Raw genomic sequence first — 14,658 nt, forward strand, 5'->3', positions numbered from 1 at the left:
TGAAAGATGAAGATGTTTCTGACGCTTTCGTAGAAGACCTCAAGCCAAGTCGGACCAACCTACAGGCAAAAATATTAAGAAATTCGCGGTGTAAAGTGACAGAGAGGACTGAAAATTTCCGCCAGCAATATGGGGAGTTCCTGTGTGACTTCAGAACGCACCACGAATGCATGGCATGCGGATCGTTTCATTCACGGTATATATAATGACAGTTTTTTTTCATCCCAATCCAAATATATTCTGTTTTTTGAAAGTCGTTATAGATATTCATGTTTCAAAAAACGGTAGGCAAAATATGTAGCAAAAGGTTTAATCAAAAATATACGGAACGGAAAGTTTTGTTATTGAAAAGTAAAGTTTATAATAGCAGAATACCTGTATAAGGCTAATTTTCAGAAAATTGGACAAAAGGGACATTTTGTGTCCTGGGCCACGTCCATGGGTGGAGATGTGGGGTCAAAGGTGGAGTCGACTGATCTAATGTATATATGAATTGACATCATCATCATCTTGCCCCCCCCCAGCAATAATGACCGTGCCCCCCTCCCCCCCAGACTTCCAAGTCTATCTCCGCCTATGGCCACGTCCCGAATTTCAAAAAATTCGGGTCGGAGGAAAAAAACGGAACTGTCACTAAAAGTACGGGACATATGGTCACTCCATGCAGAGACTTATTTTTAAACTATTTGTAAAATCACCCCTCCCAAGAGAGCTCTATATCCACCCCTGTATCTGCGACTCCCTGCACAAATCAATATCTCCAGCTCGCCGCGACGCCCTTGAAAAGGTTGGCGATGCTCCTAGGAGCCATGACGCGCACTTTGAGAAACACTTCTGTAGACTCATTGATGCCGTAATAACGGACGCCCGCAGCAATGAAGCTAACCCTTTGTCAATATTTTAAATTTTACTTCCACGTTTTTCATTTATAGAAACATTTAAACGACAGTCTTGTATAAATATTTTCAGATGCGCCAGAAAAACCTTCACGAGGGAGATATTTTAAACGTTTATGTGTACAACATTATATTTTGTTTCAATACGAGAATTGCAACCTTGAGGTTGTATTACCTCAACAGTGTTTTCCAAAAAAAAAAACAACCTGAGAAATAAACCGCGAATACCCAGGCCGACTGTATATAGATTGAAAAATTAAGATATGCAGTTGGCCACCGAGACGTACTGAGCTCGACGTTGAGGAGTCGATATAAGTGTCAGCCTAATTTTATTAAAGGCCGACTTGAGTTTTGAAGATATGGCGATATTTCATCAAAAAAAAAAAATTAATATCAGACGAGGAACAGAAAATATGAAAGTTTTCTCTCTTCTATGAATATACAGCATATTTTAATGCAGTGGATTTAAAAATCATCTACACCCAGGGATGCGCAACATCCGGCCCGCGGACTAAATGCTTCCCGCCAAGGGTTTCCATCCGGCTCTCGGAAGGTATTCGGCATGAAAGTGTAAACATACACAAAACGCCATATATCATACTAAGCGACAGAGCCTGGGCGTGCTCGGTTCTATACTATACTATACTATACTATCATGCTAAGACTGCCCATATCTCCTGGGGAAAAAATTACATTGTATCGAGAAGAGAGTAGACGAAGAGTTCGCGGAAAAAAATAGTTCGACAAATATGTGAGAGATATTTATAAGACTATAATTTATTATGATTATTATAGTAATATAATTTATAAGTTACATAAGTTTACATCTTAATATCCTTGATTTCAATAGAGAATAAAAATTCCTGCAATTAAATTAAAAAAACGGGACATTTCACGTGTCCTGGATAGTCGGGATAGTCCAAGTTACGGTAACGTCCAGTAAAATACAAATCCTAACACACCCTGATATACACATTTTTTAAATCTTTATCTACCTTTCTTTTCCTTTTTTTTGTGGCAAAAACTGCGTTCTACCTATATGCACTAATCCTGTCTCTATAGACTGAGTGACACCCCCAATCAACAGTTGGTAACTTCCCGACCCCCGTCCCCACAAAGATTAAAATCAGACTGGGCGCCATCGACCTGTTGGGGTAATACATTGGAAGTCGAAACACTCCCATTTTCGACGCAATTGACCGAGCCCCCAGGGGTTGGCTAACTTTTCAGTCCAAGGATCCCCCAAACATATATCCTTGATATAGCCACAATAGCCTATATCCACAATAGTTCAAAATTTATTCATCAGCCAAAAGGTTTTTTCTTTTTTTTTATGCAAGTAAACTTCACTGTATTATTTTTTCTCAGTTTTACTAAAGAGCCACGTGTACGTGCCCCCAGACAGGGCCGCAACTAGAGGGGGAACAGCTGGGTCTCGTGCCCCGGGCGCTGGACCAAAGGGGGGTGCAAATTTCATTCTCAAACCTTATTTTCAACATTACAAAGGGGACGCCAAAATGCGCGCTTGCACCGGGTGACCAAGCATCACTGAGCTATAACTAAACCTTTCCTTATAGCTCAGTGCCAAGCATCTAGTTGCGGCCCTGCCCACAGAGCCATAGTTTCCACCCCCACTCTAAGAGCTATTTTTTTTTAAAAGGAGCCATTCAAGTATTACATAAGCAAATTTTTAGCCATTTTGACCCCCGTCAGCACAATTTCGTCATCAACTCTGCCCCTCTGAATCCTAACGCATATTGGTGGGATCAGAGACTTACGCAGAGGGGGCCATGGGGGGGGGCGGTCTCGTGCCCCCCCCCCTCCCCAACGATCAAAAATTTATTTTTTTAAATTGAAATTTCGTAAGAAAATACCTTTATATGTTATTATAATCAATTTCTGTTAATTTCAATGTTATTTGAAGTCTATGAACTCAAAATTAATCTTTAATAAATTCATTGCGACCCACCTTCTAAGCCATATAATGATAAATTGCATAAACGCTCTTGGCCCGTGGACCAAATATGGTGCTGGGGGGTTTTCTGATGTGGCCTGCTCTCCTCAAACCTACTTTTGTAAAAATGAACTAAGCGGCACATTTACAGATCACTTAAGTGTCCCGTGGTACAATTCCAGAGCATTTAAGTGGTCCGTGGCACATTCAGTGATCCCCTTGAGTGACATGTGACGTATTTTTAGATGACTTAAGTGGACCCCAGTGCGGTTCTACATCACTCAAGTTACCCGCGGCACATTCTCAGATTATTTAAGTGGTCCGCGGCATATAATTACGGATCACTTGAATGATGCGTGGCACAGTTCCAGAGCACTTAAGCGGCCCGGACACATTTCCAGACAACTTGGATCCGCGAAACATTTAGAGATCACTAAAGTGGATCAGTAGGGCACTTATCAATAGGAGGGAATGTTACATCAAGTGCCTACAAAATATCGAAAGGTTTTTCTCGTTTTTGGCGCACCGAGTAAGATGCCATTAAGAATATTTCATATTTTCGTAAAGGGTGGTTGATTTCGTCATTGCCGTCTTAACGCATGGGCCCACCCGGGCACGGCCCGGGGCCTCAGAAAAATAAGAAGTAGTTGAATTTTTCAGGAATTTGCCATTTTGGGGCTCCGAAAAATCACTTGGCCCGGGGGCCTATGATGCGCTTGAGCACCACCCCCCTATAGATAAGATATCGGAAAGCAAATCGGAAACTCCCTTCCCCCCCCCCTCCCCCCCAATCTACGCTGACGTAATACTTGAATGGCTCCCAAAGAATTTTAAATGCCGTGTTTTCAGATAAGTAAGGGCCTCCCAAATTCCAATCGCAGAAGGAAATCATTCAAATGATTAATTTTACGTTGCACCCAAATCTTTTCACCATAAGTCTTTCTATTTTCAAGAAGTCTTTCTTTTGAAGAGTCCTGCCCAGGGGCGAATATTTTCGTTAATCCAAAGCCCTGCTGCTTTTGATACAAACAGAATGAGATAAGGATAACAAACAGCACAACAAACCTATGTGAGAGCCACAGCCCAAATTCTGCTATTGTTATAAGCATATATGTATTGAGATAGTACAGACCAGGCCAATTTTTCTTGGAACTCGCCTGTATAAAAACCCTTACTTATCTCTCATACATGAAGTGGATCAGAGGCTGAAAATGTTGGAGACAAGGAGTGGTGTATGTCAAAATCTATTCTAGTTTTCTTATCACAAATTTTAAGCCGGCAGGGCAGTGTTTCTCAAAGTGTGCTTTGTGGCTCCTAGGGGTGTTTCCAACCTTTTGCGAGGGGTGTCACGACTAGCTGGAAATATTGAAGTGTGTGTGTGCCTATTTATGCTTTGAAGTGGTTCTTTTATGGATGTACAATATCTATACTAAACTATTTCGAGAGCCACAGATGAATTATGAACAGGGAAAGGGAGCCACGAGCATGACCCCCCACAAGGGCAGAGCTGACAAGGCACCAGCCCTGGGGTCCGGGTTTGATTTTAATTTTTTTTAATGTGGAAGACAGAATATTCGCACGAAATCCATAAAAATAAAAATTTCTTTCAGTTTTACCGATATTTAATTAGTACTTATTTTCTTGGTGTGCGTAATGATTTGCTAGAAAAACACTAACAGCTAGAAAAAACATGAAAAGATCGAACTTCGGTAGTCTTAGTTCTAGAAATCATTTGAAATTGTACGTAAGTTAATTAACAATAACGACAGTGATTGCGCTGACAAGGCTCCAGCCCTGGGGCCCGGGAGGAAATTTAATCATTTTTTTGTTTTTTCACGCTATAAATTCATCATAAAGAAGGCTCCGTGAAAGTCTGGTCGGAGGGCCCGTAAAAGAACCCAGCCTAGGGACCCTGCTTCAGGATGTGGGGGGGGGGGGCATGACTAAAATATAAAACATAATCACCAAGACGACAATGCATAGAAAAGAACTTTGATGCTACATCGGTGAAACAAAAAAAACTGAAACTGACCCCAAAGAAGACGTTACCTCCCTCCCCCACCCCCCCCCCCCCATTCTTCCCAGCAATTTCAGTAAATAAAATTTTATTTCAATTTATACCGGAAAAAAATATGTATGCTTCGTATTTATTAGAGTTCGCAAATGAAGATTTCAAATCCGATGATTAGATTCAGATTTCTGACAATAAGGTTGTGTTCAGTTATCAAGTTATTGGAGTGGCATCCATTTAGGAGATTTCTAATTTCACTAAAAGTAATACATAATCGATTTTATATTCGTTTGAGGACTGAGGATAATAAATCTAGTTACGATGGAAGAGTGATGTTTCATTTTTATGACCTTTTTTACCTTAACAGTTTTATGTGTGATAAACAAATTCGGGATATTTAGAGCAGAAAGGAGCTTTACAGGGGCGACTCGAGCTCACGTGCCGCCCATAATGGCGATAATGCCAAGAGGCTGATATGAAGGGTACCTGGAGATAAACCTGATTTTTTTTTCCCATACGTCCCGCTTTGAATTAGAATTTTTTTTTTTTTTGTTCGAGAATTATTTTACCATTTATCCATGCCGGATAACTTGAAAGAGCACTTATTTTCGTGAGCCATCATCACTTATACTCGTACTGCTCATTTTTGCATCATCACATAACTGTTAATAATTACAAAAAAAAAAAAAAGAAGATATTCTGATGTACACTGGTGTAAGAAATTAAGAGAATTTGCAGTCTTGGTCGATTATCTCTAGAACTACTGTCACGATTTTAATGAAATTTGATATGTACATACATTGATACAATACAAAACAAATAACCATTCAATAATTGTAAAAAACACGCATGATCGTGCGTAACACTCGTTGAAGTCGGAAGGTATGAAACAGCGGAATAAACAAAAAAAATGGGTTAATAGGGGGTTTGCCCCCCCCCCCCCCTACAGATATACAGGTCTCGCAGCGAGATTTTATACTTGAAATAAGGCAGTTTATCATTTCCTGTGGCAATTGGTCCCACTCGTTCAGCAACGCTGTTTTCATTCCCTGGATGGTTCCCGGAGGGGGGTTGCGAGTTGCAATTGCCCTCCCCAGAGCGTCCCAGACATGCTCTATGGAGTTAAGGTCTGGAGATCTGGCTGGCTAATCCATCCGGCGAATATCCTCGCTCTCTAGAAAATCGTCGAGCAGAAGAGCTATTTGTGGCCTCGCGTTATCGTCCATTAAAATGAACTCAGGGCCAACTGCACCCCTGAAAAGGCAAACATAGGGCTCCAAGACCTCATCCCTATACCTCACACCAGTCACAGTGCCTCTTTCAAAGACATGGAGAAGTGTGCGGCCATCCAACATGATGCCTGCCCAGACCATTAAACCTCCTCCGCCATAATGGTAGATTTCGCGGACATTGGAGGGTAGGTTACGGGTCCCTGGTTCTCTCCACATGAACGTACGGCGAGAATTGGTGCTTAGGTTGAACCGGGACTCATCAGTGAAGAGAACGGTCGCTCATTGATCCATACTCCAATCTCTATGCTCTCTGCACCATGATAAACGGATTCTCCTGTCCGTAGAAGTGAGCGGGACACAAACAGCAGGTCTTCTTGCAAACAACCCTCTCTCATGAAGTCTTTTGGAAACAGTCACCCTTGATACATGGGTTCCTGTGGCTGCATACAAGTCACGAGAGAGCTGAGAAGCTGTAGCACTTCTGTTACGCCTCGCAATAAGCGACAAATGGGCGTAGCCAGAAATTTCGTTCGGGGGGGGGGGGGGGGGGAACCACTTTCATTTTGGGGGGGGGACCAAAGTGACAGAACAATGGATTTGGCCATCTTTTTCCCTTTTTTCGGTCATTTTCTAACACATTTCGGGGGGGGGGGGACCAGACCCCCAAGTCCCCCCCCCTCGCTACGCCCTTGAGTGGTAGTCTGCATGATCGGCCGGATATAGTAGGGAAAAGGTTATATAAATTAATAATTTTAACACTTGAAGCGCGGAGTGGGTCAATTTGGTCCAAATCAAACTTCGTTTTCATTCATCTCGAAAACGTAGACACAAACATTAGCGTACGCAAAAGGGGGGGGGGGGAGGTTTTAGGGTTCTGACCCCCCCCCCCCCCCGAGCCGAGATTATAGTACAAGATTCATTGAAAGACTGGTTATTTGTGGAGATAAAGATGTTTCTTCATCTCAACAAATAACCAGTCTTTCAATGAATCTTGTATTGACAAGTGGAGAGGACATTTCTATATGCAAGATTATAGTGTTATTTTGCAGGAAAAAAAAGTAACCCCCCCACCCTCGAGAAAATTCGGCTTACGCCTATGCACGCAGATGTTAAAAAAATCTCGTGACTTTTCATGATATCATATGAATATTAATTCACGAAAATTTTATTATCTTCACATTTCGTGTTTCATTGATCATTTTTTGATCATTTTTGTCGCACCACGGTCATTTTCTGCACACGAGGGCTAATTAGACCGAGACCTACAATTTATTGCCGATTCCGAACGGCAGGCTTGTTTTTCATACTCATCGAGAGGTTGGTACGCTAACCCCTCGATGGGGGACTCCCTGCAGTAGCAATTTTTGCTGCGGTCAAGTCGCCGTTTTTTGTTGTACCCCTGTGTCTGGAAAGTTTTCTGACAAGGACGAAACGGGTATCGAACATGCGACACCTCTAAACAAGGGCGTAGCCAGGGGGGGGGGAACTTGGGGGTCTGCCCCCCCCCCCGAAATGTGCGTGAAAATGACCGAAAAAAGGGAAAAAGATGGCCAAATCCATTGTTCTGTCACTTTGGTCCCCCCCCCCCCCCCGAAATGAAAGTGGTCCCCCCCCCGAACGAAATTTCTGGCTACGCCCCTGCCTCTAAACATCCTTTCGGTACTTTAGACGAGCATCTTATCGACCGGGCTACCGCGCCCTTTCGTGTTTCATAGCTATAAATAAGCACTTATACCTAGAACCGAGGTTTGGGTCATTTTGACCCAACGTATAAGCTATAGGTACAACGTATAGCTAGTACAACGTGAACTTGTACTATACTATAGGAAAAAAGGGGTGTAGAATTTTCTTGGAAGAGCATGCCCTTTCTAAAAAGTATTTGTAAATGAAGATAGTGAAGAATAAAGGTCTTTCAAGGTCAAGGCCAATTCATTGTCAGAGCAGGTTATCTTTTTTTCAATGGAGGAAAATGGCAAGTAGAGCTAAATATATATTTTTTTCCTTTGTAAACATTGAATACCTGGAATTCTCTGACGGAACTCAATGAAGATTTTGGGAAAGTAAAAGCTTACGTCTTTGGGAAATTGAAAAATTAAGAAATATATACAATTAACTGAATGATCAGCTGAATACGAGAACATAGACGCCGGAAGCTAGGGGTGCTGAGGCCATTTTCGCCCCCCCCCAATAAATTTTGTACGGGGTCTTAGCCCCCCCCCCCCCTCTTCTGCTTACCTGCTTGAGTCCTGGGACGACCAGCAACTTTCAGCACCTCCAATGTTTTCTTCATGTCGGCGCCTCTAGTTGAGAATGAAATCAGACTATCACTTGAATTTTTAAAAATTGAACAAACTGAAAACTGTGTTTTGGAACGTAAGTACTTGACATGAATCTGCATGAATGCACCATTCTAAATCAAGGCCGTTGTCAGGAATTTTTTCAAAATTTCAACTATTGTTTCGGGCGCTGGGGAGCAATTAATCACCGGCATGCAGAAGAGGGGGGGGGGAGGTAACTACTTTCTCCCAGCCGAGATCTTCACAGTAAAAAAACACCCCCCCCCCCCCCCCGATAAAATCTTGCGTACGACTGTGGAACTCATAGCGTAGTAGACTTAACCAAGTGATTTCACATTTGATCATTTTTGTCACACCACGGTCATCTTCTACACACGAGGGCTAATTAGACCGGGACCTACAATTTATTGCCGATTTCGAACGGCAGGCTTGTTTTTTATACACATCGAGAGGTTGGTGCGCTAACCCCTCGGTGGGGGACTCCTTGCGGTAGCAACATTTTCTGCGGTCATATGGCCGTTTCTGTTGTACGCTTTGGTTGTAACCCTGTGTCAGGAAAGTTTTCTGACACAGACGAACCGGGTATCGAACTCGCGACACCTCTAAACATCCTTTGGTACTTTAGGCGAGTATCTTATCGACCAGGACTACCGAGCCCAGTGATTTCACGCCTAGTGAAGCCTGAAAGTCTCGGATACGCTGATGTGTGGGTGGAATTTTTCGAAAATATTTCTCAAAATCTGTCTCTTGTCCCAATAATGGTTTTTCTTAATTTTCTCTTCTTCCCATGAATGCGAATAATTTCAGTTAGTTTGAAGGGGTCTATATGGTGACCCCCCTTGGCCATAATTTTTCACAGGCTTTTCTGCACTAAATTTATAATGCGGCAAGAAAGGTGATAAAAATTAACGTTTGCAGCAAACAGGGCCGTCTTAATATTATCATGGGCCCCCGGGCCAACTGATTTTTCTGAGGCTCTCTACCAAACAAATTCTCGAAAATTTCGAGCAGATCTCATTTTTGTGAGGCCCCTCTTCGCTTGAGGCCCCCGGGCCGTACCCGGGTGGGCCCATGCCTTAAGACGGCACTGGCAGCAAGCCCCCAGGGTTTGAGCCCTGAGAGAAATTTCGAGGCAGAAATTGAATCCCTGGGCATCCACTCTAAAATCATTATTACGGCGGAGAAAGAACCCCGTTATCGCCCTCATACATTTGGATGATACAAACCCAAACTATCCACCACTTGCACCTCCAGTATCAATACCATTCCCGCCAATGTGTTTTCCGCAATATGATGCATCGCCATCATGCAGGTTCGTCGTTGGCAGACTACGATTTGAATAATCGCCAAATTCCGGGATTCCTATTCATCCCTCTTTTTTTGTATACTTTCACGTTTTCGCTAATCAATAATGGTATACCATTTTAAACATGAAAAATAAAGGAATCGTAAAAAGAAGGGGGAAAAAAACATTTCCTGCTCATTTTGCAGAGCTATTATTTTGTGATTGTTTTCATCAGGGCTTGACAAATTCAAAAAAAATCTATGCGCCAGTCAAATTGTTTAGGAGCTAGGCATATATGTTTTCCGACGAAAAACTGATCTAAAACAATTATTTTCCTTCTTCCTCTTGGACTTAGTGACACCCATTTCATTTTAGCAGACCTGCTGAAATGAATTTCAAAAATTTTGTGCAGTCCTCGAATAACCAAGTTGGAACTCACTCGTGGAAAATTTTGGGTGCTAATGCCCGTTTTTTAGTCGACCTAGCTGCTGGGATTTGTCAACCCTTGATTTTCATATTTACAGTTCGTTTGAAATGAAGCAATAGAAGCGAAGTTCACCTTCAAACAGAGGCACTGACCTGGGGAAAATTTTGGGGAGGCTGAAAGTTGCTGGTCGTCCCGTATATACGGGCACAAGTGCGTTCGCAAGAGAGGGAAGGTGCATCTCATTGGTTTTTTTCTGGAATTATTGGGGCGGGGCTCGGGTCCCTCCCAAAGTTTATTGGGAAGAAAAATCAAATGGCCTCAGGCCCTAGGTTCCGGGTTTTCAAACACCAAACATTGAACTTAAAAACCTGTATAGCAATTGAAAAGTGGAATTAACTAACCTTCAGATATTCTTTCTTTAAAGCTGCGTAGATTGCTCTGCAGGTTTCGGCAATTATCTTGCTTAAAGCTGGTTTCGATATTATCGTGGTGAATTCTAAGTCTTTGTAGGATCTTCCAGTGGCGAGGAACCGCAAAGTTGCTGAAAGTCTTTCATGCACCGATATCGCTTTCCTCATGCACGTATCTTCTTTTTTTTATGAATGGTGTAACCAAATTTAACAAATGACTGTATGCACTACAGTCCACTAGTCCATCCGCAAGTAGTTGCGTTAGTCATCAGGCTCACCTCGCAGTTGTCTCAGTAATTTCACGTGCGAGTACTGATTTCTTTTCATCAGCCATTTCCTCTACCATTTGGTTTTTATTTTTCTTTCTGTTCTTCTGCAGCTGATATAATTGCGCGAGGTAAATAGCAGGGCCGTCTTAAGAGTATCGTGAGCCCCCGGTCCAATTGATTTTTCTGAGGCCCTGCCAAACAACTCGAAAATTTCAACCAGATCTCATTTTTGTGAGGCCCCTCTTCTCTTGAGGCCCCCGGGCCGTGCCCGGGTAGGCCCATGCCTTAAGACGGCACTGGTAAATAGTGAATAGCAAGAGCGCTTCTTCCATTGTGGACATCAACAATCACAAGCTGGATCGCAAGTGAAAACGGTTGAAAAATCGTTGCGTGTAGACACCCCTAAAAATTGACACGATTTTCAGACCGGTTTGGTCGACCCCAGAACGGACGACAAAACGGTGCGTGTAAACGTGCCTTAAAAGTAAAAACCACTTATCAGTAAGAAATCAATACTTATTTGACAGGATCATATTATAGACATTTTCATCAATTTGACACGTTTATTTTACATCTTTGTCATATTATGGGATTACTGAAAAATGTTTTTGGACTAAATAGAGTAAATAACGTATACTAAATCTGATTTTTACTGAATTACATACATTTTTAGCTAATTTTGTGAAGCCCATTTTATATTCATAAACAAATATAGTTTTCCATTATGAATACGCAATTAAACAACATTGAATAAGAGTAGGGGAAAAACATAGGAACCGAAAATAAATTCCTGTTTTCGCTATGAAACACCGTTTTTTCACAGTTTGGGTCAATTTGCAGTGCCGTCTTAACGCATGGGCCCACCCGGGCACGGCCCGGGGGCCTCAGGAGAATAGGGGCCTCAGAAAAATGAGAAGTGTTGAATTTTTTGAAAATTTGCCAGGTAGGGCCTCAAAAAATCATTTGGCCCGGGTGTCCATGATGCTCTTAAGACGGCCCTGTCAATTTGACCCCGTTCGCGGTTCTAGTGTTAAATAAATAATTAATATATTACACAATACATCAATTTTAATACATTAATTTGTCTTTCTTTATGTTGTATTTTTTTTTTTCTATTATATAATTTCTTTAATTATAATTTTTTCAATCATCTGCCTCTATATGATAAAATATGTCTCACATTTTTTCTTTTGTAACTTTTGTGTATACATGGAAATGAATAAATTTGGCCTGATTTGAAATACAAGTAAAAAGTAATTACTTGTAGTTTTATTTTATACAGTCAAATCCTGTTATAACGAACTCCAAGAGACCGGAGAAATCACTTCGTTATAACAAAATTTCATTATAACGGAATTACAGGTTTTTGCATTGTTCCTATGAAAACATCTCTGAGGGATCAGAAAAGTGTTCGTCAGAACGAGATTTTCGCTATTACGGTATTCGTTAAAACGAGATTCGACTGTAATAGCAGCCTGCAGCCAGTGTTATTGTGGTGAGTTGAAATGGGAAGAGCTCAGGATGCATGGTTCCAAAGCTGGTTAAAGAGTACTCTTTAACCAGCTTTGATGTGAACACAGTCTAGTTCGGTTATAACAAAGCCCCTTTGTGATTCGAGAAGTGTTTGTAATAATCGATGTGTACGCTATAAGCGAGGCGTTGAAATTTGCTTACGTGGCAATAATATATATGCATTTCTGAGATTGTCGTGGACTATGAAATAAGCTTATGCGACACATAACTGAAATACGTAATATTATAATAAATAATATAGCATGAATATAATTTTTGATTGATATCTGAAAAGTTATGAAAATTTATTAGACAACGCAAGATGTACAACAACATGTAGACATTTTTCGGAAACGTTAATGATTTTTTTTGAGTTGATGCAAACGGTTTTTCCCTTTCATGTTGACAGTATTCTACAATTTAAAAATTCAGAAAAAATAGCCCTTCTGATGTGCTTATGAGTTTTATATACTCGTCCCTCCTAATCAATAATACACTTGAATTAGCATTTTCAACAGTGACTGAACTGATTTACAACGATTTTCTTTAATCACCGCCACCAATAAAAAGATCACAAAGTAATAAAAACAAGTAAAAATCCAATAATTCGAAAAACATAGACGATACAGTTTTCACAGAACGACAGGATTTTATTAAATGCCAAAAATTTTATTGCCAAAATAGTTGCATTTATCATCGACAGGTAGCGAGCGCTCAAGTCCCATAATCCGTGTCATCTGTTGATGTGAACTATAACTATTCCGGCAATGAAAAAATTATTCAAAAAATTTAGGTCTTTGTGAGAAAACGTCAAGATATCACCCGCATACAATAAATGTTGCACAAAAATAGTCAGTTTTTGACCTTTTTCCAGGGTTTTTTTTTGCAGTATGTTATATCCGGATTATTTCCTTAGTTCAGACCATTCTTTTGGTTGTTATATCCACAGAGCAATTGCATTTTTAATTGGGTTGCTGTATTTTTGAAATATATGACATCCATATTTGTTATGGGCATCTTTTTCTCAGCCACCTCGTTGAGCATTTTACCTGTTGTGGCGTTGTATTTGTATAACAGAGGTAAAAATATATAGACGTGAATGGACCAAATTTTAAGGATTTCATATCCGTATGTTATATCCACGGGTTATGTTATAAGTGTACTCGACTATATATGCTATTTTTTGGAATTTCGGGAAAGGATGCTATAAAAACATTTGAAAAATAAGGTTAAATTAGGAGAAAGTAGAGATATTATATTACTACACAATGTCAGATTTCTCTCTCTCTCTCTCAACTAAGTGCTCTAGCACTTTCCAGTAATACGGCCGATTTTTTTTAATGCGAAAGTTTTTATTTCACTGCTTCGCTGGTAGCTCAAGTGATCTATAAAATATGAAGTGAGTCACTGGAATGAACTGTAAATGTGCCGCGGGCCTCTCAAGTGCTCTGATCTGCATCGCAGGTTACTCAAGTGATTTGTCAACTTGACGTGGGCAGCTTAAATGCTACGGAAGTGTGCCACTGGTCACTTGAGTGATCTGTGAAAGTGTTGCGTATCACTTAATGCAATCTGGAGATTTCGGAGCACTTGAGTGATCTGGAGATCGCGGGCCACTTGAGTAATGTGGAATTGCACCACGGACGTGCTCTGGCAGTGTCACGGGTCACTCAGGTAATCTGTAAATGTGCCGCGGGTCACTCGCGGACGCTGTTGGAGTCGCCAGAAGTGTTGTTGCAAGGCTGTGGAATCGATTCCAAGAAACAGGAAATGTTAGACGTCGACCAGGGCAAGGTCGGCCACGCGCCACTACAGCAACTGATGACCGGTATGTACGGTTAACAGCCTGTCGAAACAGAACAGAGAATGCTACGCAGCTGCAAAGACGGTTGCTCTTGGCAACAGGACGAAGGGTGTCCAGCCAAACAGTACGTAATCGGCTTCCTGAGGGAGGCCTCTATGCACGTAGGCCAATGGTCTGCATTCCGTTGACCCCACGCCACCGTGCGGCCCGAAGAAGATGGGCTGCTGAACATCGAGATTGGGAGCAACATGATTGGAGCCAAGTGCTGTTTATAGACGAGTCCCGATTCAGTCTGGAGTGTGACACCCGACGTGTTCTGGTATGGAGGGACAGGGGCACTCGAAATAACCCCGCATTCGTTCGTGAAAGGTCACAATACAGACGAGCTGGTTGGATGGTATGGGGTGGAATCAGCATAGGCGGACGTACGGGCCTGCATATCATTCGGAATGGCACTTTGACGGCCCGAAGGTATGCAGACGAGATACTGCGACCTCATGTCATCCCTTACGCTGGAGCCATTGGAGATTCCTTTGTTTTCCAGGATGATAATGCCCGACC

This window comes from Pholcus phalangioides, unplaced genomic scaffold, assembly GCF_987345545.1.
Source record: "Pholcus phalangioides strain wild (caught in Gottingen) unplaced genomic scaffold, Ppha-v1.0 ptg000008l_1, whole genome shotgun sequence".
In the NCBI taxonomy this organism is placed as follows: domain Eukaryota; kingdom Metazoa; phylum Arthropoda; class Arachnida; order Araneae; family Pholcidae; genus Pholcus; species Pholcus phalangioides.